The following is a 26,560-nucleotide window of genomic DNA, read 5'->3' on the forward strand; positions in this document are numbered from 1 at the left end:
GAGCTCAAGCATCCTTAGCCTTCCAGAATTTCAGCTATGTCTCCTCAACCCATGTTGTCTTCTAGGTGCTGCTTGAGTCCCATCCCTATGTTGCTACTTGGAAACTTTCAAGAAAGTAAGCAAATGTATGGTTTGGTTTTATTTTATTTTGCTTTCTCAAGAAACACTGTCCTTCATTGGTTGGTTCCAGTGTATTAGAATTGTTTTCATATAATTTATTTTAGTTATTTCAGATGAGAAGTTGAAACCAGTGTCTTATTCCATGTTGGTTGGAAATTGAAGTTCATATTTATTTTCTTAAAAATGACATAACAAAAACCTCTGCATGGGTCTTCAATTCCCATTACCTGGTCAGGTGATGCCAACATTTTGGGAAGCTCAACCTTTGAACTAAAGCTTAGAGAATAAATATAAATTTGCCAGAAGTGTGAGATATTCAACATATAAAACTAGGAAGTGAGTGGAGAGACATAGTCATTCTAGTAGAAAGACAAAACTTCCTGAGAAGCATGTTATGTTAAGGAACTCCCAAGAAACTTAAAATGGTTCCCTTCCAGAGAATGAGAGTCTAAATGAGTTCCTTGTGTTGGAAGTTATGCAGGAAGCATGGGACACCTTGGTGGGGCCTACCTCCCTTTGTTCCATAAGAGCAAAGTGGATGCACCAAATTTATTAAGCAACTCTGTACTTCTTTTTATTCTCCAAAAAGGCAAATCCACTTCACACATCATTAGAAAGAAATACAGGGTTTCTTGAAGGTTTTTGCAGGAGTTATAGAGATGGACATTTATACTGCTTCACTTTCAGTATTTTGTTAGAAAATTCTCTGTGCAACATTTCCTGGTTTCCTCCTATTTCCTGATCATCTTGTCTTTCAAGGGGTTGCTGTTTCTCCTCTCTTCTGTTCTCCAACCCCCCTACTTTACCCACAGCTCATGTCTCCATAATGCCCACACATCTCCTGGGGCCCTTCCATCTCTTCCTTATTTTTAGGCAACACAATTTAGCTACTCTTTCCTGGCATCCATTCTGAAGATTGCATAACTCTACTGAATATTTAATACTGCTTTCAATATGTCATTACGTGGTGGATTAAAACAAAAGCTTCTCCTCTTGCCAGAATCCAGCTTCCCTAGGAAAAGAAAAAAGTTGTTTTTTCCTTTGTTATAAATGCCGTTGATAGCATGTGAACAAACAGCATGCTTGAGAAGTGAGGAAGAGTTAAAAGGAAAAACACTGCGGCTGCTTTTTAGATTTATTCTTTGAGGATCTAGATATAATCTGGTACAAGTGATAAGTTTATTTTCACAACTCTTCCTTAACTATATCTACAGTTTAGTAACCCTTACCTACATGTCTTGGTTACTTTTCTCTCATTGTTGAGACAAAATACTGATACCCAGAATTAAGGAAGGAAAAGTTTATTTGTCTCACAGTTTGTGGAGATTTCAGTCCATACTCAGCTGGCTCCAGGCAGAGTGTCATATGGCAGAGGGCAACAGCTCATAGTGGCGGAAAACAGCAAAGCAACAAGAGCGAAAGAATGAGGAGCAGAAAGAGCAAGTCTCTTTCCCTCCCTTATGTGGTATGCAGGTTACCTGCCCCAGGGAGGGTGTAGCACTCACACCCATAATCCCAGCATTGGACCATGAATCAATCATAAACTCTAGAATCCCGCCCCATGACTGCATGCACCTTTGGAGGACATCTAGACACAAACCATAGCACTGCATAACTCAGTCAAGAGAGGAACAGAATGTGACAGGAATGAAACACAGGGGAAAGAAAAATTATGCACAACTAGTAGAGGGAGAGTGGTACATTCGATGATGAATGTGAAATATTCAAGTTAAATCCATCTTGAGATTCCCACTAAGAATTATGCAGCTATTGCTGCTCTAATAATGCTGCAGTGTGAATAGTAACAAAATGTCATGACCTACAACAATGTACATATATGTTTATTTTTCTCAAGTGTGAGTCAGCTGGGGTTTTGCGGACATATTATGGTCATAGTTGGCTTTTGCTGGTTGGCTCCCAGCTGCAGGTGAGGCTGACATCTGCTCCCAACATCTTATTTGGAGACCAAGAACCACATAAAGTATCTACCTTTCACCTGGTGCCAGCAGGAGCACAGGAGGCCAGGTCCAGTCTCACAGGCTCATTATAATCCATTTATTTCACAACCACTAATATTCCATTGTCCAGAATAAATCACATGACAAAGCCTAATGCCAAAGTGGTGGGGAAATGGCCTTTGTCTACTCTAACAGCAGATCTTGGCCTGATTACACACACAGTGCACCCTTCTTTATCCAAAAGGAGAGAACCAGGGGAAGTCACTCAGGGACCCATGAATAGACACTTGGAAAAATGGAACTGGAGTTCAAAAGTGGGGAACTCACATTTGCTTTTGGTACAGTTAAGAAAGAAAGTTATTGGTACAATTAAGAGCAAACAGAAAGGGCTGGGCATTGGGTGTATGGCTTACACTGGAAACTTAGAATATGCCACTGGGAACAGAGTACAGGGTAAGGAGAATAAGTGGAACACTTAGCAGGTTGATATCAAAGGTGCAAATGGCAGTGTTGTTGTAAGTCCTCTTTCAAACAACCAAAACTCTTACAAAACTTTTAATGACTCTAACCGTAGGAATTTCATGATTTCTACCATCCGTGCTTGGCCTTCTACTTCCTTTCCTAGTGACATAGGAGAAGTGAATTCTCTGCCAAAGTCTCTGAGTCCATTTCGGTTCTCTCTTAAGCCTTGAAAGCATGCATAAGTAAGGGTTATTCCCTATTCCACAAACCCTTCTATGTACAAACACACTTATGTCTAAATTTAGTGCATGCTTGCTATGAAGGATCTTAAAACTTTCCTAATGGATACACCACAGGGTCAATCTTGTGAAATGATGCAAGCAAGCACATTTTCTATGACTCATCACTTTAGGAGCACTGAGAAGACCCTGACCACAGTTGGGCAGATACTTTCATCATAAAACCATAATGTTACTGCACAAATTGCCCTTTTTAGGTTTGGAGTTTCATTGCAGTTGGGAACATTGGATGGATTTCCTTGAGGCTTGGCTTGACAAATGCCCAATCTTGAATCTGGAATACAGCTTTAGGTAGGAAATATGCTCTAAGCTCAGTGCTCAGTGGGGGCATTGTTTGTGGACAGTCAACTCTGCAGAAAATTATTTGTAGATAGACCTACTTTTTCTCCTTGGACTTGTAGTAAGAAGAGAAACCAATGACTCAGTGAACATAATTTAGAATCTAATATTTGCCCTTTCCTTCTCAGGAAAAGTCTGAATCTTCTGATGTAGTGTGTCAGCCCTCAGTTTATTACCTCTGCTTTCCCTGTTCAACATGTCAGGTAGTTTTAATCTCCTGATTGGACCAAGGCTGCTCCGTACAGTATTTAGGGGTGATTGTAAAGGAATCCCAGCTTCCCCTGTGTCATCTCTCATCTGTCCTCTCCTCAGCTTTGACTCTTTAGTCTTACACTCCCCCTCTCGCTCGTCACTCTGCCCCTTTCACTTTCCCTACTATATTCTTTTACTACATTTTTGTGATCATGTCCCACTGGTCACCACACGTCAGAAAGGAATCACTTCTTCTGGATCAGTCAGTACTGACTGTTGAGTGTCTTCCCCAAGTGCCCCGAGAAACAACTGTTAGAATTCACTACTGCACTGAAATGACCTGTTTACTGCTTTCTCCTAGGCCATCAGCCTCTGGAAGCTACAAAGCTCATATCTTTTCCCACCATGACCTCAGCTCCTGGTGGGTCTAGGCACCTGTGCCCAGTAGTAACTCATACATGTTTATTGAACGAATGCATGATTGAACAGACACTTATCTTTAGGAGGGTTAATAATCTACTTGAAAGATTGGTGTGCAGAACATTAATTGCATGTAAAACTTTACTTCTGAATTAGGAGATCAGACCAAGAGTGATGGAGAGGAAGTGTTTAAGCCGGACTTTAAAGACTTTCATGAGACAGATGAGGAATTGAGGGTGGAAGGGACAGAGTAAATACATATACAAAGAAAGCCTGACTTACAGGCTGGATTTGTAAAAATAAATTTCAGTATTCTAGGCTGGTCAGATGTAATGGAAAGCTGAACTATGACAAAGAAGTGGGAACAAAGGATTTGGGACCGGCTCCTGAAAGGCCTTGATGTACATGCAGGAGCTATGGTTATGAATAGCAGCATCTCCTGGAAACATGTAAGAAATGCAGATACTTAGTGTCCACTCTGCTCCTTCTGATTTGATTCTGATGCATACCAGGCTCTGAGCGCTTCTCCTTAGGCAAGACTGTCCCTTCTGAACTCAAGCCATCCTCCACTGCATTTGTGTTTACTGTAGAGCATCTTCCCCAGATCTCCTCAGAGACGCTCTACTTTGAGGTTAATCTGCCTGGATAAATAACATGGAGTGGATTCTCTTGGCTTCTGCATCACACATCAGTTATCTTCAGAGAGGTCTATCCTAAAACATCAGCTCAGGCCATAATTCATGCATTAGCACCTCAGAGCCTCTCTCCAGCACCCTGGTTAATCAGTGGAAGACTCCTTCCTTCCTGTGGTGGATTGACAACCAGTGGTCAACTTGTAACACCCAGCTGAACTGAACCAGCATGGTGCTGGGTGTGGGAGGCCCACCTAGGCATTATTGCTGGCAGCATATGAGGCAGAACTGGGGAAGAAGAAGACAGGCTGTTGGGAGCTGGTAGAAGCTGATGGGTGCTATTAGCTGTAAGGAGTTGTTGATTCTCTTGCAGGAGCTTGTCATGCTGGCTCTCCTGTGAACTCGGCTGTTCTCATCAGAGGAGGAACTCTGGACCTTGTTGTCACTGAGGATGGCTGCAGTTCATTTTGGAGATGCTGTGGTCCTTCACTTTGAGAATTGCTTCCTGGGTCTGAAGGGGAAGATGGTGTACTGCTCAGGCTCCTGGAGACTTGTTGCAGTGCCTTTCCTGATGGGAACTTGGCTTTCCTTGTCACCGGAGGAGCTCAGGAACTCATTGTTGCTGAGGATGGCTGTGGTACTCTTCGGGAACCTCTAGTTTTTACTTTGAGCATCACTTCCTGGCTCCAGTTCAGATAACTCAGCCTGCTAGCACAGATCATTCGTCTTGCTGGCACAGACTTTCTAGCTTCCACCACTGACCTTGGGGCCTTCCCAGAGCAGATCCATGAAGCAGGCCTGCATGAGACATTGTCATGGGCTCTGGGCCTCCAGCTGGACTCATGGGAGGCATTGCCATGGGCTCTAGGTGTTCAGTTGGACTCATGCAGACATTACCATGGGATCCAGGCCCTCAGCTAGATTCTTTTGGTCTTAGTGTGTGGACAGATGTCCTGAACTCTCTTTTATATGATTCTTTGTGTGACTATTATAAAATAATCTTATAAAATATGTGTCCTGTATTATATTGTTTCTCCTTGCAAAACCCTCAAACTACAACACTTCCTTACAGAGGTTGTTTGTGGATTTACCCTGCCACAGCCTTCCCAAACTCTCAGGAATGGTTTATGTCTGCCAGTTTGGGGGTGAAATCAGAGACAATGAATCTTCCCGAATAGGTTCCCTAGTATTTCACAATTCTTACCCCAGTGCCCACAGGTTCCTCTGGAGGAATGAGGTCATTTGGCTGCAGAAGGTAGAGGCTGTCTGTTCTCCTGCAGACTCATTTTCTAGAAGCAAGAAGATGCTACATTCAATCTGTTGACCTGCCCACTTTCTTCAAGGATGAACCTGGTTTATTTTTGCTGCAGAAATTGGATTTCTTAAGTAATCCAAACACATATCCCTCTCTCATGAATTTCTTCCCTTCTTTGCACTCTTTCCTATCAGAAGAGTCTCTTTACTACTTAGCTATATGCTCTCCTAAGAGCTGGAGCTTTACTCTTGAATTATACATCATTCATATGATGATTTTATGTGTTTTTCCCCATGGATTATGAGTTCCATGAGGTTAGGGGCCATTTCTGATCTGTTCACTGCTACGTCATGTTTTACAGCAGGGTCTGGAATATGGCCAGTGCCCCGTAACTATTTTCTTTTGATTCTATGACTGAAGGAGCAGTGTGACCTGGTAATTTGTAAGGGCTCACTTTTTAGCAGCCCCAACGCCTGATGTCATGTAACAGTATGCACTCAGTAGACCATTACTGATACCTTTGAACGTACCATTTCCATTCTCTGGGACTATCTTTGTTCTGTCTCCAGATCTACCAAAATCCTAGGGCTTTTTCTGGACTCCAGTCACAGTCACTGTGTAAGACCACGTGGTTGTGTATCTCACAGTTCCATTTGTTCAGACAGGCTGTGGTGTGAATGGCTTTCTGTGGGGGTGTGCAACATGTAGGTACCTCCTAGCTCAAATGTCTCCTCCATCCAGAATCGTTCCTGGTCATATGCTGTCCTTTCGATGGGACAGTGATTCCTGTCTGACTCAACATCTAAAACAGTATCTGGTTCACAGCAAGTAGAGAATAAGCATTTGCTGAATGCATGAATGAGCTGCTCAGTGGTAAAGAGCCATTTGTCCTCAGTCTTTGTCACTTTGTCCCTGTTTCTTGTTGGGCAACTTTCTTGGTGGAATGATGTTGATAAACTCAGCTATAATTATGACCCAGCTTCCAGGGACTCTGGAACGTGAATGTTCAGTTTTGTTTTTTTTTTTTTTTTTTTTTTTTTTTTTGGTCTGGAATGTGAGGGCTAAAAGCCTGTAATTATAAGATTGAAGGCCTTGTGCCACTTCTCCACCCAGGTGGATCAACTGTCCGTAGAAAGACATGGAAACTGTGCACACCCATGTTTTAATCCGCCCCAACATTTTGCTTCAGGGTGTGGTACATGCTGTTTAGGCCACAAACCATGGTTTCTGAGAAGTGCTGTTTTGAGAGTGAAGTTGGAAACTTGGACAGGAATTAGAATAAGCTCTAATGGAAGACAGCAACACCCAGGGGCTGCAGCCCAGCTTCAAACATGAGGCACCACTGCCTGCCAGACACTGCTGGCTGGAATTACATGGAAGGGGAGTTCCTGTCCCAAAGAGGTGGGAGAACAGAGGCACTGTGTCACAGCTTAGGTGCCCAGCCTGCCTCCCATTTTCAGCAAACATCTGGAATGTGTGATTCCATGTTCTGGGTGTACAGAGGCTTCAGGGGGTCATTTATTTGCCTGCAGGATCTGGAGAACGCAGGGATGTGTCTCACTGCATTGGATAGATCTCGTGACAGGATCTTTATGGAAAGATGCCCATGGTGGCCTGTAAAAATGATCAAGTAAACTTAGGATGGGAGTCAAAAAACTATACCTGCATCCAGACTGTCTTAGTCACTTTCTTCATCCCTGGAACAAAGTGCCCAATGCCAGCAAATTCAGGGAGGAAAAAGTTCATTCTTGGTTCATACTTTGTAGAGACTTCCATCCATAGTTGGTTGGTTCTAAGGCAGGGTGGCAAGGTACAGGGTCCTGGCAGGGGAGAAGTGCTCAAAGCATGGAGGAGAGGAAAGCAGAGAGAGAGGGGAGGAGCTCAGAGGGGAGATAAACCCTTCCAGGTCACACAGTGGCCCACCTCTTCCAGGCAGACCCTACCTCCTAACAGAAAGTCAGCCATGAGCCTCTGTAATCTGATCACCTTCCCAAATCCCTGCTATTGAGCACATGAAGCTCTTGAGGGACATCTAGATATAAACGAAAGAGGACTTTAACGGCAAGGATGATGGGATAAGCGTGTTTGAAGTGAGGGGCCCGTACTTTGAGGGCACCAATGGCAATCTGTCTTTTACAATAATACATTTTAAAAAATTTAAACATGAACTGTATATTTTGGCCATCTTTTGTGTATGTCTCTACATACTTTCTTCTCTTCTGGAGGCCTTAAGTATTCATGTAAAACCACACTGATGTGACTGTTATGTGCTGACCACCATGGATGCTATGGCCCCTTCTGCTGGCTGTGCAGGTGATCTCATCTTTCTCAGCTTCTCCATCAGAGGAATTCAAATTCCTCTGGGCTCAAGGGCTTACTGCTTCTCCGAGTGAAATCTTCAAGTAAGCTTTTAAGGTCAAGACTTGCTCAGTATAGATAAAGCACACAAATACCTTCAATGTGCTACATATATTTTAAGATGGGGGGAAAAGATCGGGGGAGGCTGGGGAATGGGGTTGCCTCAACCTAAATGTTCAATCATAGGGTACTGATTAAGCTTATTATAAAATTACTATAGTGTGGAAATGTGATGTCTGAAAAAATAAAAATGTGATGGAGAATGTTTAATGATCCTGAAGGCTCTGTATGCTATTTTTGAAGGAGGAATAAAAAGCAAGTTACAACACAAAATGGACTCCCTCGTTCGGTAAGCATTTACTGAGCACTGTTCTAGGCTGTGAGGATTCAGTGCTGAGAAAACAAATTCAGCGGCTTCATGGCTGAAAAACCTTGGTAAGCCCACAACAGGCACTTGCAGGAGAGTAAGGAAGTGCCAGGAAGAGAACAGCAAAGAAAAGTAGTTGTTTTAGCTAGTGTGCTCAGGAGGGCCTCCTGGAGGTGGTAATGTTTGATTAAAGTGAGCATGTTAGTTGCTGAATGGAGGAGGGGAGCAAGAACACGCCTAAGGAGAAAACTTCCGGTGCAGAGGTCACGCTGCCGGAAACGGCCTGGAGAGCTTGGAGAATCCGGTCTCCCGTGGCTGAGATGAGAGAAATGAAGGTTGGCATGCGGCGAACAACATGACTTCAATTCTGTGGACATAAAGTGCACATGTGGAGAAAGAGAAAAAGAGAAAAAGAGATAGAGCAGGATTATGACACTGTAGATCATTTTTATTCCCTTCCCGTTGATTTTCTATAACATTCTAAATTCTCTCCCCCATGTGCGTATTACTTGAGAAAGGAAGTGGACACAAAGCTGTGGTGCTGACTTTCCCCTGCTCCCTGGCCCCTGGAGCTGGTGTTTGGACAGCCTCCTGGCTGTGCCTCCTGCAGGGAACAGAAAGGAGCAGTTCCAAAGGCAGAGGGAGATGTTTTCTCAGACAACCCTCAGTCCCTGATTTACAGTTAGCTTGGAGGTGTTAATGTCCCCTCTCCTTGTCCCTGCATGACTCTCCTGAGGCCTAATTGGCAACAAAGATGGGAACAGATGTCTCACCTAATAAAAAGCCTTTGTGTCCATGGGCTGACCCGTTCTGGGCTTAGTGGGGCTTCAGCAGCTGTATGTGACCCCTGTGAGTGGTTGTCATTAATCAGACATGCTCCTTGATTACTGTTTGCCATGTTCCCCTTGTCTACTGGATAAGCCTGAGCCCAGGGAGCATGCTCACAGAGCTTTCCCTGAACTCTCACTTTGGCCTTGACTTCCCATCCCTCACTGAACGCACACAGTTGGAATCTAGGGCTTTACTGACATGGATTTCAAACAGCTCTGTAGCTAAACCCTTCACTCATTTACACTGAGTCCCTGATGGATTTATAATGGGGCCTCCATTTCCCGGATTTAAATCCCTGAAGAGACCAGTGCTGCTTTAGATCTCTCTTTAACAACAGGGCTGTGTGTTGTGAAGGGAACTGGCCCAGGGTTCCATCCCATGATAGAAATGCAAACACAGACTTCCTGTGTGGGCAGGGCAGGGCAGAGAGGAAAGAACTCTGGGATGGAGAGGCCATTTCCCATCTCCTGAATGTGCCCCCTCCAAGGGAGGTCATGGAGATGGTTATCAGCCTGCAAAGGTGCAGGTATTCATTCTATCTTCCAGGGGTCTGGTTGGATTCATTAGGTGGATGAATAGAATATGCTGTTTTTAGAACTAGCCATCAGGAAGGAGAAATCTTAAGCCTACATGCCTTGGGGGCAGCATTCAGAACAAGTGCAGGGCATTTCCCTATGGACTAAAGCTTTGCAAGGTTTCTGTTTTTGATCCCAATTCTAAAGTTGCTAAGTAGCCAATGAAGAAAGGAAACAAGGTCCACAGTCAAATGGGCCTGATGAGGTCAGGCAGACTCTCAATTTACTTTTCCTCAGGATGCTTTCGGTGCCTTTTTTGCTTAATATAATCAATGGAAGTGTATTAGGTTGACTCAGCCCTGCTCACAAGAGGATTGTTCGGTTTTTGTTTCTTTTTTTTTTTTTGGTCTTTTTGAGACAGGGTCTCGCTATGCATTTCAGGCTGGCCTTGAGCTCACTTTTAGCCCAAGCTGGTCTCAAACTCACCACGAACCTCCTGCCTCAGCCTCCCAAGTGCTGGGATTACAGGCATGCACCACCACGCCCAGCCATCACAAGAGGATTGTAATGGGTAGAAGACAGGTGGATTTTTACAGAGAAACTGACATGAGCATCTTTTTCCTAATTTTTGGTGTTTAGTTCTTGGAAATTTTTACTAAAGGAAAAAGTGAATTCTTTTCAGGCTCTTGCTGGCCTCCTCAGTCACAAGTGTAGCTTCCTGAGTCAGGTCACAGTTTGCTGGGTCAGTGGACAAGGCAAGGAGGGTGAAATGGAATGGGAAAGCTCTCCAGAGTCTCCCTGCTTCCCGTCTGTATCTATTTCTATTATTGGGTGATTCTGGGCCATTTCCTGTTATTATTACACTTATTGTTGTCAGAGGAAGCCAATTCATTTTAATATTAGCCTGAACAAAACATAATAAGGAAGAGAATCTGCTACCCAAAAGGAAATGTGATGTGTTGCTTCATGTTCCAAAGCACAGGTCTCAGATAAACAAAACAAAAACAAAACAAAACAAAACAGAGCAAAACAACCCCCCACCCCACTATGCACACTGGTACCCATGTACTCAAGCATGCGCATGCACGCACACGCACGTGCCCACACACACACACACACACACACACACACACACACTTCACACATCCTGTGGAGCCTATAAAAAGTCAGCCACTCCACCGAAAAATAGCCTGAAAAGTGAGATGGTTGATCAGACTTTTTACTACTTCTGCTCTTATTTTGGAAGAGAAGAGAAAAGAAGATGGATGGGGGAACCAACTTGGAGCACCCCCAGTGTCACCCACGCTCTGTGACCTTCTGTCCGATGACCCTTCCTCCTGTGCAGAGCCTTACAGGCTGGGGCGTTCCTCTGGTGCCAAGGCTCCTTTCCCTTCCTGTCTCCTTTTCTCCCTCCCTCTCACAGGCGACACCCACCCACTTTGAGGGGGGCTGAGGCGGAGGGAGGAGGAGACAGGGCAGGACCGAGAGGTGGCAGCTCCAAGCCTGTGCCAGGCCCGGGTGTCTTACCCAGCACCCCAGCAGTCGTGGAAGCAGGATGTTATCTCCTCCCTCTGTAGGGAGGAAACTGAGGCATAGAGAGGCTACAAAACCTACCCAGGTTACAGGTCAAGGGTCCTGGAGATGGGAACCAAACACAGGTCAACTTTCTGGTACTTAAGCCAGTATTTTTAACTGCAATCCCAGTGCGCTTCTGCTCACTGTTCTCATTCATACATGAGAGACTATCTCTGCGCTTGCCCTTGTCTGCCCTGTGTTTCACCCCCGCACCACATCCAGAGAGGCTGTTCCAATTAGGATTAGGCTCAGCTGCCTGGAGCAGGGATTCCAAATAACATCTGGAGCAGCCTTAAAGGGCCATGTGGCTCTCTCCTGAAGCCCTTGGGGTCCAGAGCTTTTTTTGTTAGAGTCACTAATATCTCAGTCAGAAGAGTGGTCCTTGCGCTCATGGGCCAGAAAGGCATCGGAAGTGTTATTCTCAGCCTTGGTCTTCCAAGCTGAGGATGAAGGACAAAAAAAAGAAGAGAAAGATCAAAAGTTGCAAAGTGCCTGTCTTTTAGGGATGATTTGTTGACATGCCCGCCCCCTGTGCTCATTGTCTATTGGCTGGATTTAGCCATGCAGCTTGTACATGCAGCACCGACCCGCAGAAGAGGCTGGGAGCACCGGCTTTACTGTGAGGCCATGCGTTCAGCTAAGGTGTGGGTTTTCTTTGATAGAGCAGGAGGAGCAAATGGATCGTGAGGCAGAACACGGTGTCTGCCGAAGCAACCCCTGCAGAGCATAAGTCAGACCTGTGGCTGTGCTGAAGGCTGCCTCGATCTGCAGGTGCAATGGTCCCGTGGCTCCAGGCTGAGCTGAGCCTTCCCCAGGATGGGGGTGCCCTTACCTGGGTCAGCCTTGTTCCTGCTCTCTTCACCCCCACCTGCTCACTGCCTTTTCCTCCTGTTGGAACAGAAGCCCAATGAGATCGGGGAATCTTCTGTTCTCTTGGCTGTTTTCCAGGGAATGGTTTACAGTGTGACACTTCACACAGTGCCAGGCATGCTGCGGGTGTCTGATCAGCAAAGGTCGAATAAACAAAGTACAATTTGAATAAATTCCCACTTTGTCCATTTTCCTAAAGCTTGGGAGAGGATGAATCAACATATCCAATTTAAAGGGCCCTAAAAACTGGAAGAGTCAGACATCAACAATTATTCTGCTCTTCTGTGATGTCCTCCACATGTAAAACCACTCTGCCAACTGTGAGGAACAAGACCAGTGCTGTAGGCTGGGATTGTTTCGAGGTTAAGCTCGGTGGGAGAGAATTTCCAGTCATCTCTCCCCAAAGCGCCAGAGCTACTTATTCTCAGTCCATTGCTTTCCCGTCTCTGGTGTTGAATGAACCTATCTTTGTTCGCATGCTTCCCTAGAATGTCGCTGTGGTGGTTTATTGCCCCTCGGGTAGCATGGAATCGGATCCGAGACTGTCTCTATCAGGCCGATTTCAGGTCCTTCTTTCCTTCCTTTGTGCCGTCACAGTGGGGGATACTTGTCACGCTGTGCTTGGCCAAGTTCACAGAGGAGAGCAGATGGCCAGAAAGAAAGGACCTTGGGTCCAGGTTTAGGAGGAGAAAAACTGGGGGCAAAATTCCTGCATCGTTTTTTGTTCAAAATCAAAACATTCAGTAACACTCAGTCCGTGGCTGAACGCCAGGTTGCCCAGCGGAGCTTTGCAAGGTGGGACTTCCTTCTGTGTTAGTCACCTCGGGTTTCCTGCCAGAACTTCACAACTTCGAAGTAGTTTGCTGCGCTGGCTTTAATTACACGCAGCTTTCAGTTTCCAGAGACAGCGGGCACTGATTCATGTTGAATAGATAATAACAAAAATGAATCGGGAGATAAAGAGGTCAGTTTGGGCTTTTGAAGAAGAAAGAAAACAAAATCCACCATTGCAAGAGAAAGGTCAGGAGGAACAAGGGGGCCCCATAGAAGCCGCAACACTTTGCTCCCCAGCACAGGCATAGCGGCTGTGCCACGTGGGACTGAGAAGTGACATCAGCTAGACTGGCACTGAGTGGGCACAGAAGTAGAGAGAGGAAGTCAGGAGGGACAGGGCACAGGCAACCAGGAGGGACGGCGGCCCTATGACCAGTGTCTTTGGGGTAGACTCCAGGGAGGCCCCACCGAGCAGGAAGAGCTGAGTGCTGTGTCCTTGGACTCCCGAGGCCGCGGCCCCTGATTTGAATGTGTCTGCTGCTGTGCCCCTTAGGAAACAGCTGCACTCCCGCTCGGGGGTCCCCCATCACTGTGCGACCCCAATGACACGAACGTCATCGGACAACGTACAGGAGGAGCCCCAGTGCCAGCCGACCTCGCCTGGCTGAGCTTTTCCAGTTTCACTGATTATCTGGGCCGTGGCTTGGGAACGCAGTCAGAGCGGGCTGTACGCACAAAGATGCTGTGTCCTTTCCTGTCACTGCTTGTGTTGCAACATTCTGAGTAGGTGGCATCGATGTGGCAAGAAGAGGGCTGTGGCTGGGCGGTGGGAGGGCTCGCTCAGGTCAACAGATGAATGGTGACGCGCCCAGCCCCCCAGGTCCTAACCGGCTGCCTTTGGGATGTGTGCTTTTGAGAGTCAGTCGTGGACTCTGAGCGGACGTGCACTGGGCTGGATGTGTGGAGAGAGACTGCAGCGTGACGCGTCTCCTAATTTAAAGTGGGAGACAGGACAGAGGCAGAGAGACGAACCTCTGCACAAATCTTCCCAAAGCAGACTCTAAACTGGATTGCAGCACACGTGCGTGGCTGAGGGGCACAGCTGGAGACTTCTGAAGCAAATCCCCGTTACTTAGAGAGACCAGGAACACTGACTACTCCCAGACAGGAGGAGTGCTGTGCTGATGCGAGCCAAAGGATGCATTTGCTGTGGAGAAGAGATTTGGGGTTGAGCTTTGAGCAGTTGTTGTCAGCAGAGAAGTTATACAGCCTGAGGAAGGTTCCCTGGGTGATGTTTTAGCCTGGATGATGAGACCGTTTCAGACTCCCTGTAACTGGGATTTAGATACAGATCCCAGGAAAAGACTGTCCTTATTGTCATTTGTTTTCCTTTCCATAACTTTCTCAGCCGGCTAAATTGTGAATGTCCAGCTCTCATATAAACGCCATCTGAGTCTGGAAATCCCCCCAAACTCGGGGATGCTGAGTGGGCAGAGAAGACAGTAGTCCCTTGTCCTTGACCCTAGAGCTACCACTGCCTGCATTCTGTGGGATCAGAAGAACTATTTTCTGGTTGACATGATGAGAAAAAGCTAACATGAGAAATTTGTGCTTCAAAGCAGAAAGACCACATGAGTCCCAGGACCTAGAGTTATGTGAATTCAGAAATGTGAAATAATTCTGGAAACAAAAACAGACAATCTACTCTCCAATACTGCACAAGGCTCTTTTTTATAAAGAATTACTTTATGAGGTTAAAAATAACAAAAATCATACTTTCACAAAATATGGAATACTTAGTTCAAGACCGAAATGGGGAGGGTAGGGGGAAAGATTTGCATTGGCTGAATTTTAACCTATAAATCACAAGAAATAAGCAGAGAATTTAATCCAAACACGTGCTGCACACAGTTTCCCCCAGGCTTGTGTTACCGAGATTGGAGCTGTGGCAGAGTACACTGGTGAGAAAGCACGCACCAAAAGTCGCTGACCTCTGCCCCCTTAGACCTCACGTGCTTTCCTCGTAGCTACGGCCGAAGCCTGCACGTGCCATGATGGAAACTTCAGAGGAAAGTCAGGAACTTAATGGTGAGAGTTGAGGAGTGTGAAGCCGCGCTTTGCCCATGTTTCAGGAACTCCCACAAAGCGTCTTCCTCTTGCTGTTGACTCAGTCAGACGCCTGGATGTTCTGCGGTTGTGTTGTCCTGAATAATGCAAATTTGCTAAGATTGCAAGAAATTCTAACAGCGACACCAGACCAGTGGAAACCGATGTCTTTGCCCAACATCACCAGCACAGTCTCATTTACTCCTTTAGCCGACACTAGTAGATGTTGCTGGTGCTCACCCATGTCCTTTGTCCCTTGCCACTGATTGTCCCCCCAGCAGACTTCACCAGCTACTATCCAGCTCTCTTTACCTGTGGGATGTCCCCAGAGCCGCTCTGCTTGCCCTGACATCAGTCAGCTGGCTGAGGACTTGGGGCTCCCTGGACCAAGGAGAAGTTCCTTATAAAAGTCTTGCTCTTCCTCATGGGCGAGGTGCTCTGGGCAGTGTTTCCAGCCTGTTTTCCAGCATCCTTGTGGGACTGAGCTCCAGGGCTCCTGGTGTCGATTGATTTGATTGGTTGCCATCCCTTCTCTGCGTTCTTCCTCTCTGCTCTTGTGTTTCCCACGCTTCCCAAGTAAACGACCTTTGCCACGTCCTCACTTGGTGTCTGCTTCTGGGGAGCCCCGACCCCTACTCTGCACCAGGCACTGAGCCAGGAATTCATTGTCTGAAGAACCAGCGCATTACCAGACCTCAGACACCGGCGACAGGCTGGCGGGGAGACATTGGTTGGGAGTTTGAGCGTCTAGTCTAACAACTTACCTCATAGAATTAGTGTGAGGTTTAAGCTTGTAAAACTCTTAAAATAGTGCCTGGCATATACTAGCAACGAAGTAATTATTAGCTATTATATTTATTGCTCTGATGAGCTAAGGCATTGAGTGTTTAGCAGCTCCTTGTTAAAATATCAATCCCAAGCAAAAGGAGCACATTCAGCTCTGAAAGAGGAAGAGACTTGCTGTTGCTTGACCTTGAGGGGATGAGACAAAAGCAAGGTAAACCTTACAGGTGGCAGGGGGAGGAAAGGGATGATTGGCAGGAGGATGGGAGCAGGAAACAGCCCAGTGGGGCCTCTTAAGAGACCAGGACTCTCTGTCCTGGGGCTCCCGACTGCCTGGGTAGAGGGGGACATACTAAAGCAGGTGCACCCACACTGCTCTGAGTCCAAAGCCCACCGGAGTACAGTGGGAGTGTGGAGGATCCCACTCATTCATGTACTCAGTTATCATTTTAATGCATTTATTCAACATATTTTCATTTAAATTGGAGTTGCAAAGGTCATAGAGGATTCCTAGTAGGAGCGCGTATGTTTATAAACGAGTAGTGCGAGAGGAAATATTGGAAGTGCTTTGGAAGAACACCTGTGAATATCACACACTGGTGGATGGCTCCTTCTGCCCTGGGAGCCAGGACAGAGCGGTTAGGGAAGAGGGACTGCTAGGCTGAATGTTAACAGACAACTGACTCTACAGCCCATGCTGTCTTTACTTCACCCCATTTCCCTACTTATGTTTAGATCTGGACGTCTGTGAAGGCCTCAGCTGCTCACAGGCAGAGCTTTTGGAAGGTGATTGTATTAAATGGGTGATATAGCTGTTGGGAGGTCAGGTCTGGTGGGAAGAGAAGCATCTTTGGGGCATAGCCTTGAAGGGTTTATCTCCCTTTCCGCTGTCCCCTTCTCTCTCTGCTTTCTAGCTGCCATGATGTAAATGGCTCTTCTCCCTCCAGGCCCTTCACCCATGCCACTTCTTCCAGGATCTGGCTGAGTATAAACTGAAACTCCTAAGAACTGTGAGCCAAAATAAACCTCCCCTCCTTTAAATTGTATACATGGGGCATTATGTTCTATTGACAAAGAAAGTGACTAAGACAGATGGTAGTACCAGAAAAGTGGAGTCATTGCTATTAACTACCTGACCATCTGGTTCAGAAGCCTTTGGAAATGGTTCCTGGAAGGAATTTGAAAGGGTTTTGAGATGCTCACTAGAGCAATCCTAGAATGCTGTAATCCAAGCTTGATGGGAGATTCAAGCCAGGCCTCAAAAGACAAGAATACTGATAAAAAGGCAGATGATAAAGATGAAGCTCAGGATGTTTCAGTAGGAAACAAAGACTTTATTGGCAGTTGGATTCTAGGCCATGTATTCTATGCTCATGCAGAAAGTGTATCTACATTTTGCTCAAGTCCTGAGTCTTTGTGGGAGGCTAAGATTAAGGGTGATGGACTAACTAAACTGGTGAAGGAATGTTTAGGGCAGCCCAGTGTTGAAGTTGTGGCATGGGTACATTTGGAAGCTTTTAGCCAGACCTATCATAAGAAACAGTAGCAATGAACAGAGGTGAATAATTTGAAATTTTTTGCTGGTGGCTGGAAAGGAAGCACCTGTGGAGCCTGTAAAGTGTAGTTCAAAGTGAGCTTGGTTGCTAAAATTATTCACAACAGGCAGAAGCCAAGTGCTTTACATCGGGACAATAGCAAGGATATCGTGAGGACCCTATCCTCCTCAGGCTCAAGGGTCCAAAAGTGAAAGACTTTGCTTTAAGAAGAGAGGGAACCCAGCTTATTCAGTGTCCACCAGAAAAGAGTTTCTATGAGCTCAGCCATCCAAACACTCAGAAGCTTCTGCATCTATCATTCAAGGGGGCCTGGCCACTAAAGCTGACAACAGGTCTTGCTGTCATCCACGTGGTGCTGGTTTTATGGACATGCAAAATGTAAGAACTGTGGGGTCGGAGAAACTTCCACCAAGATTTCAAAAGAAGGCCTTAGAGGAGAAGGCAGTGAGCTCCTGAGAGGGAAGTATGTGAAGCTCTGAGAGTGAAGCCAAAAGTGCAGTAGAGGCGCCAGGAAATTGGAAAAGCCAAGAACATGAAATGTCTGCTGAGAAATATTACAGAGAGTGAACAAAGCCTCCCTGAGAGAGGCCATGAGGGCTACAACTGGCAATGTCATAGGGGCAGGATTGTCCAAGCCCTTTGGATTATATCTCACCACAGCTTGCCCTGGGTGCTGGACATGGAGCTATATGATTTAACGTTTCCCTGCTGAGGTCAGTCCTGCGTTGGTACCATTTTTTCCTATCCCTCATTTCTCCCTTCTGAAATGGGAATGTTTACCCTGTGCTATTGTATGTCAACAGTGTTTAACTTGCTTTTTAATTATTATAGGAGCTCACAGCTAAGAATTTGCTTTAAGACTCAATGGAGACTTTGAGCTTGGACTTTTCATCACTGCTGGAACTGTTAAGTCTTTGGTGGTTCTTAGAGATGGATTAAGTGGATTTTGCATAAAGGGATATTCATGAGTCTTTTGGGGGTCAGGGGAAGAAGTTATGGTTTGGATTAAGCATGTCCCCCAAGGCCTTTTGCACTCAGAGGTAGGGCCTTTAGAAAGTGCTTGAATTATGGTAATGATATAGCTAACTTGCTGTTAGGATGTGGGACTGGTGGGCATAGGTGGGTTATTGTGGGTATAACCTCAAAGGGTTCACCTCCATTCCTGGCTCTTCCCTTCTCTCTCTGCTTCCTACCTGCCATGATGTGAGCAGCTGTCTTCCACCCAGGACTTTTCCATGCCACTTTTGCCTGGAGTTCCTGCCTATGGAATGAAACTTCTGCAAGCTGTGAACCAAAATACATTTCTCCTCTAAGTTGTAGGTGCTGGGTTTTGTGTCCTCATGGTGAGGAGAGTGACTAAGGTACCTCCCTACTGCTGGGATATGGATGAGTCACTTCATCTCTTTGAACTTCATTTGGGTTCTTTCCCCAGAGCATGAGGCTCCTGGCCCTAAATTCACAAGGCTGCAGATGGATGGCATGTGAATGTGATCAGCAGCAGCTTCTCACATGGCAGTTTCTTTCCTCTTCCCGCTGAGAGTCTGAAATGAGCAAGAGGCAACTAAGCAAACGACCTCTCAACATAAGGACCACAGGACTTCTTAACACACAATTTCAACAACATACCAGCCACCCTGGCCGAGAGACCCCTGACACAGGCTATGTCAGAACAACAGCAGGAAGCATAGAAGGTACTGGGGGTGAGCATTAGAGCAAAGTGCCCTGGTCCAAACCTTGGGTTCATTCCTTCTTAGTATGCCATCTTGGGCAAGTTCCTCAACTCTGTGAGCTTCAGCTACTTCATCTAGGCCATGTGGTACCAAAGATTAAGTAATAATCTTAATAGTTCTCACTTCCTAGAGTGGTTAGAAGGATGATGTGAGATCATAAAAGTGCCTGACATACAGTAAATGCCTGATAGATGTGGTTATTCTTTGGAGGGAGGCAAAATTATCTTGACAAGAGGAATCATCCAACTTGATTCCTAACTTCTACATCTTAATAACTATCATTGAAAAATCTAGGATTGTTCCTGAGTGGTCAACCTTTTAGACTCAGGGTGTCCTGTGTTCTGACTCATGAGCAATGCCTGGGCTTTTGCTCCATGTGCTGAAGGTTGCTTATTCCGACACCTGTTACCACCTGCCTGAGAGGATGAAAACTTACCGTGCACATCTGGCTGCTGAATGTGTCCTTGGCCAATGACAGAACTGAGTTTAAGGATGAGTGCTCTGACTTTCGTGTCTCTCATTAGGAGTTGGTTCTGGGATGTTTCTACAATGACCCTAGTGAATTGAGTTTCACTTGCCTGTGCTAGTACCTAGCTGAACAACACGCCCTTCTTCCATTTCCTTCTTTCCCTTCTCTAGCTCATGCTCCCATTTCCTACCAGTATACTGCAGGATTGCACTGAAATCCTTCATTCTGGATCTCTTTCTGGGAGAGCCCAAGCTAAGATACCCATGGACATGTCCCTCTATGCAGGTTCAGCATGAGCCAAATGAAGTGCAAGGTCACACGCTACCTGTGTGCAATCAGAACTGTCTAGACAGCCACTCAGGTCCAAGCACATTTTTGCTTGCTTGAATTATTTGGGTTGGCTTCCCCAGGCAGTCCTGGACTCCCTCCAAAATTCTTCCAGCCCCCGCTTTCCTTTAGTTTTGGAGACTTAACCTCCAAAGCTGGCAGTCTCAGATGGGAACAACACAGGTTTCTGTGAAGGACGAACATGGACTGTGGCTGTGAATAAACTCAGGGTAGAGAGGCAGCTTTTCTCTCCTTCTCTAGCTAAAGCAACAAGGCCCTCCCATCACCTCTGAGCCCAGACATGAGGCACAAACTGTTATTTCTCTGGAATCAGTGCCATTGTCGCAGGTGAGCCATAAACATGGGTTAGAGGTACGCATGGAAATGCAGACAGGGTGTCACCACTGGACACCTTGTGTCTGTACCTCACAGCTGGGCTCCAAGTTATTCCTGTGCTCAGCAGAGCTGCTGTGATTCATGCATGCATCATAGTGCCCGGTCTTTGGGGGGAGTCTGCCAGCTGCGCAGATGAGATCGCCAGCTCCATTGATCCCAAGTTCAGAGGTGGGAGGGAGATTGGGCAACAAGAGCCCTTCCGAGCTCTCTGTCCCTGTCAACAAGAGAGGAAGGGATAGGAGCCAGCAGCTCAGCACTGGAGAAAAGATATTGTAAGCCATTATCCTCACTTTTTGTTTCTATACTTTATAGGAATCCATGGCTTTTCCTCTAATTGCTCAAAAACATCCAGCTTGCTTCAGGGAGTCCTGAAAGTGTTACAGCCGAAACTGAAAGTGAGACCACTCAAAGTTTAGTTTTGCTTCAAGAGGTCAAAACCCACATCACAAATGCTAATTTAGAAAGCAAAAACCTTTGATCTGGGAAGCCCAGATTTATCAAAAGCAAACAGATCTTTGATCGTGAGGGTACTGGGAGTAGAATGGAGACTGCATGAGAATCCGAGTTGCAGTGCAGAGAGGAAGTCTGGGACCGGTGCTCACCACGCTCCGGGGACCCGCTAAAGGGCAGCATTACCCGCTCATGTCTCCTTTGAAGAGCGACGGGTTCCAGCACCGGTGAGGGGAGCCTGGGTCTCAGGAGGTTCTTGCTATAGCTACTTGTCCCTCCACTTCCGCTGGAAAGACTCCCACTCACGCACTAGAGTTATGTGGATTCCCAGCCCCCTGCCCTCTGTGAGCATGTACACCACTCTTAGTGACCAAGGAGCCTTTCAAATCTCCTGAAATATATTGCTGGTGAGGAGGGGATATCCTTGATACCCAGTGAGGAAATGTCTATTGCTCTTGGAGATATGAGACCCATCCCTGTTACAAAAGATTTCATTTGAGTAAACCCTTCTGTGCTTAAGGTCCTTCGAAAGACTTTTGGTTTCACATGCAAAGTATGAAGGTTTACTCTCATCTTTCCTGGAACAAACTGGTGACCAAACTGAAGAGGAAAGACTTTTCTTACACCCATCAGAGAGCTGACATATGGAGAGTTCTTTGGAATCCCAAAGACAACAAAATGAAGAGAAGTGAACTAGAGAAATTGGAAGTCCAAAGCATCTACAGCTATAGTGAACATTCAATTCAGTCCCATTCAGTCCGCATTCAGAAGATGTACAAGAGTCCCTTGTACATCTTCCCACCAGAGGCCTGGTTACCTTGGATACAATTACAACATACCCAACTTTCTACAAAAAGTTACAAAGCACTCTAAAAAGCAAGAAAAAACTCACTATGTTTAGAGTCAAACTAAGCATCTTCGGCACAGAAGAACATAAATTTTTGGAATTACGAGCTAGGTGATCAAAGTCCACTTCCACAGTGCTGAGTCATGATGAAATCATGCAACCTTGGAACCATGTGATGGCAGCAGGACTTCTCCTCTGCATTCTTCACCAAGAAACACATCACTCCAGTCCAATTTGAGGAAAACATCGTCTACTACCATATCGAGGGACAGTCTACAAAATACCTGACTAGAGCTCTTCAAAACCGTCAAGGCCACCAAAAACAAGAAAATCTGAGATACTCAGCAAGAGGGACCCAGGAGACAAGACTATTAAATTAATGTGGTACTATCAATTTTTTTTTTATTTTAAAGATAAAAGGAGGGAAACATTAACAGACATACAACATTTTACAACATATCACAAGCACAATACAGACAATACAGAGTTACAAACAAAGTAGTAGGGAATTAACAATGGTGGTCGTATTACATATTGATATCTTCAAAGTGGCTTCTCATGAATGTGGTACTATCAATTAATAGAATCCTGGGACAGAAAAAGGACATTAGGTAAAAACTAAAGAAATCTGAATAAAACAATGAACTTTAGTTAGTAATTATTTATAAACATTGGCTCATTAATTGTTAACAAGTATGCCAGGAAAATGTTTAAGTTTTAGTAATAGGGGAAATTGGGTGAAGGGTTTACGAGAACTCTTGGTACTATATTTATAATTTTTCTGTAAATCTAAAGCTGTTCTAAAAATAAGGTAAAAAGTATTTGACATCTAGGCCACTGATCACCGAGGTATTTTTAGCTCTACTAAAATTCATGTTTTGTTTTGACTGTTCTGTCTAGGAAACCCAGAGGCCCAACTTCTCCCTGACCCATTCCAAGAGCCCTGGAGTGAAACAGGACCATAGAACATGAGCTCCGGTGCCAGGGATGAAGACACTGCCACCACGAAATTCCAGAGGCAGGAAGTTGTGGTGTTTAAGAGCAGAGTCACCATGATTTATTAGCTGAGTGACCATTGCAAGTTCCTTCACCTTTCTAGGTCCCTGTTTTTCACCTGTAAAATGTATAGATAAAAATAAGAATACCTAGGTTATAATCCTGACCAGAATTACCTGAATCAGACCCTGTGCAGTGCTTGTAACGGAGTCTGGGGTGTGGTGAGAGCTATGCATAGTGATGGGAACTAAGTCAAGGACTCATCTGAAATCAGCAATCCAGGGGCAGCAGTAAGGGTGGTGGACAGCATACGGCAGTTTGTGTGCTATTTTTCCACTCAAACAATGCAAAACTCAAATCCCCACAATTTTGCCGAACATTTGTTTAATACTAAGTGAGCAAATTTTATTTGTCTGGTTTTGTACCAATCACTTCACATGTGTTTACTGCATTCAATCATTACTAGGTCACAGTTTCTTTCTTTCTTTCTTTTTTTCTTTTTTTACATTTGTGTGTGTGTATGTGTGTGTGGTGCTGGAGATCAAACCCAGGGCACTGTGCATACGAGGCAAGAGCTCGACCACTGAGCCACATCCCCAGCCCTCAGTCACAGTTTCTATGCCTCCCTTTCTTTCATTTTAATAACCATGCTTATGGTTTGTGCCTGGATGTGCCCCCAAAGCCTCATGCAGTCATGGGATGGGCTTTTAGAGTCTATGATTGATCCATGGTCCAATGCTGGGGTTATGGATGTGAGTGCTACACCTGCCCTGGGGCTGACAATTTGCATATGTAAGGGAAAGAAAGAGGCTTCTTGCTGCCATTCCTCCCTTTTGCTCTTGTTGCTTTTGCTGTCTTCCGCCATCATGAACGGTTGCGCCCTGCCATGTGCCACTCTGTCTTGAAGCCAGCTGAGTATGGACTGAAACCTCCACAGACTGTGAGCTGAATAAACCTTTCGTTCCTTAATTTTGGGTGTCAGATACTTTGTCTCAGCAATGAGAGAAAAGTAACCAAGACCTCCTGAAAGGCTGTGCAGCCCATAATGAACCTTCCTGGACCATCCCTGAACCCAGGCTGCTCCAAAATGCCCACCTTTCCCTGGTGTGAGTGGATCTAACATCCACCAGGCGTCCCTCTGTGACGAGTCTGCGCTGCTGGCTGTGGTCCTCTTCCCAGCCACAGGCCTCAGAGGAGGGTCTTCCACCCTCTAATCCCACTTTGCTAGTCTTTATTTTTTTTATTTTTAAAAATTAAAAAACTGACAAAACAACAATGAAGACAAAATCAGGACAACACAAAAACAACAAAAATGAAACATGACTTCAAGACAAAATGGTAGAAATTTATAGTGGTTGCTAAATTACATGCTGTTATCTTCAACAAAGTTGTTCAGTCCATTGGACATAAAATGTAAGACTGATCAATCAATCAAAGACAGTAACAAGTAAGAAACAGTAATTAAAAAAAAACATTGGAAATGATGCAGAGCTTCACCATACAAAACGATAGGAGTTCAACAATAGTTCTTATACAGTACCTTGTTTTCAGATCAATTACCAAATTCAAGAGCACTTTGCTAGTCTTGGTGTCTGGAAAGCAATTTGGATGTCTGTAATGTGTAAAGCTACCCAGAGGAAAAATAAAAAGTCATCATCAAGTAATGAGACCAGACTATAGGGTGTCTCATATCCTGGTTCCAAACGCAGATGTCAAAGGTTCAGAAAAGACTGCAACAAAAGCATCGTTGTTGGAATAAGTGACAGTTGCCATGGTGACTGCTAGGGTCTGGGTGGTTGTCCCACCAAACTCCTGATGGAACTTAATCTCCAGTGTCATATGTTAATGATGTTTGGAAGTGGGACCATTGAGGGATGATGAGGATTAGATGACATCTTAGAGGTAAAGTCCCTGCCATGGCATTAGTTTTTTATAATAAGCTGGGTATAGTGGTCCATGCCTATAAACCCAGCACTCGGGAGGCTGAGGCAGGAGGATCCAATGTGAGAGCCCAGTCCGAGCAACTAGATGACTGCATCTCCTCCCAAAATTAGACAAGTTAAAAAGGGGCTGAGGATGCAGCTTAATGTGAGCACCCTGGTTCCCAGTCCCAGTACAGGTGTTCCTCGTTTAATGACTGAGTTCTGTTCTTGAAACTTGGTCATTAATTGAACCCGCTGCTATTGTATCCAGCATGCATGCATATTATAATATTCAGGACAAAGAAGTGATCAAAGGAAACTCCAACTTCATGACTTTGCATTTATTTGCACAACTCTTACATGTACTACTGTAATGTATGAGAGAACATAAAACTGCACAACTGTACTGTTAAGAGCAATCAGCAACAATTACAGCACTGTATAAACAAGGTGCACTGTACTAAAGAAGACTTTGAGGCTCTCTAAGCAGGATGTACAGAAGTGTACAGAAAACAAAAAGAACACAGCTCATAAGCCTGAGCAGTGGGTTGTAGGTCAAAGCAGTTGTTAAACAGATTGGTTTTTAAATGAGGAAATCTGTACTGTCAAAAAGTAGAAGAAAAAGGAGGAGGAGGAAGAGAAAGAGGAGAAGGAGAGGAAGAAGAAGACAAGCTGAACACCCGACAAGCGCATCTGCTCGGTCTTGCTGTGTGATGCTCCCGACTGACTGCCTTCTGATGTGGTAGGAAGGCTCCCTAGCTGCCCGCCGTGTGCCTGACTCTCCAGACCCTGAACCAGGAGCTAAATAAAGCTCTGTACTTTATGAATCTCCCAGTGCATGGCATCCAGTTGCAGCAACAGAGATTGGACTAAGGCAAGAGCCAACCCCTGTTCAGACGTGTGGGACCTGGTGTTCATAGTCAGTCTCGTTTTTTGTCGTGGCTGGTATCTCCAACCTGGCTGATGACTTGAGAGGACCATCTAACAACACATTGCTCGATTCATTGAGAATTTTTTTTTTTTTTTGTCTTTTTGAGACAGGGTCTTGTTATGCAGTTCAGGCTGGTCTTGAGCTCACTTTGTAGCCCAGGCTGGCCTCGAACTTGCAACCATCCTCCTGCCTGAGCCTCTTGAGTGCTGGGATTACAGGTGTGCTCCACCATGCCCACCCTTTGAGAATTTTTAATCCTAAAGCTGGCTCAACAAATAATCCCAAATCCTAACACATCACATTCTGCCTGAGGAAGCAACATCTCTGCATTTTAGGGATGTCATGGGCTGGACCAGTGACAAGGTCTGCTTGATTCCACTCCCTAATTACTGCCTTATCTCCCCCTTTGTCTGCCTCAGGCTTTCCACATGTTTTTACCTATGCTGATGTAGTCACTTCTTCATTGTCTTTCTGTCCCCAATCTGACTATTCCTCATATCACTTCCCAAGTGACATTTTGGAGACACCATAAATGTACACTGATATTTATGTAATTGGCATTCTCTGAGGCCTTTCACGCTGTATGAAGATGTCCATGCTGGCTGGTCTTTCTCTGCAGAGAGAAGCTGCACAATGCTCAATTGCTCGACAAGAGAAAGGGGAAGAGATGATGGGGAGCGGGGAGGGAGGCATGATTCCTGAATAAAGACCTAGATTCCTAGAGACCAAAGGCTTTTCCAGGAAAGAAGGAGCCCAGAGAGATGAGGATACCACTGACACCCGAAAGAGGGATTGGGGAACAGGGCATATGGGGAGTGAGATTCGGTGCACTCCGAAATGTGACTCCCTCTTGGTCCGCACATAAAGCCTCAGTTTCTGCCTCACCATGGACATCTCTGCATTGTGCAGTGGTACAGAAGTGCTACATCTCCACTGGTGCTTTGTGGAGAGCATTGCTGCTGTGTGGTCACGCTGCAGGAACAGAATGACGTCACCCCAAGCAAGGCAGGGTGCAGCTCACCGGTGTCCCGGGTTCTCCGCTCCTCTAAGCCTTCTGTCCCTTGGGGTGATGATGAGGCC

The 26,560-nt window shown here is 45.5% G+C and overlaps 2 long non-coding RNA genes across 2 annotated transcripts in view; both read left to right on the forward strand.

Annotated features, from left to right (window-relative positions):
* The window catches only part of LOC106149612, a 58,408-nt gene that overhangs the window by 18,005 nt on the left and 13,843 nt on the right, over nt 1–26,560 (forward strand). The gene's annotated exons all lie outside the window — the stretch shown is intronic.
* On the forward strand, nt 19,085–23,264 carry LOC102018682. The gene is made up of 3 exons (XR_259449.1): nt 19,085–19,103; nt 20,647–22,015; nt 22,532–23,264. It is a non-coding gene; the product is annotated as an uncharacterized LOC102018682 (long non-coding RNA).

Source organism: Chinchilla lanigera, unplaced genomic scaffold (genome assembly GCF_000276665.1).
Source record: "Chinchilla lanigera isolate Chin_1 unplaced genomic scaffold, ChiLan1.0 scaffold00004, whole genome shotgun sequence".
In the NCBI taxonomy this organism is placed as follows: Eukaryota; Metazoa; Chordata; class Mammalia; order Rodentia; family Chinchillidae; genus Chinchilla; species Chinchilla lanigera.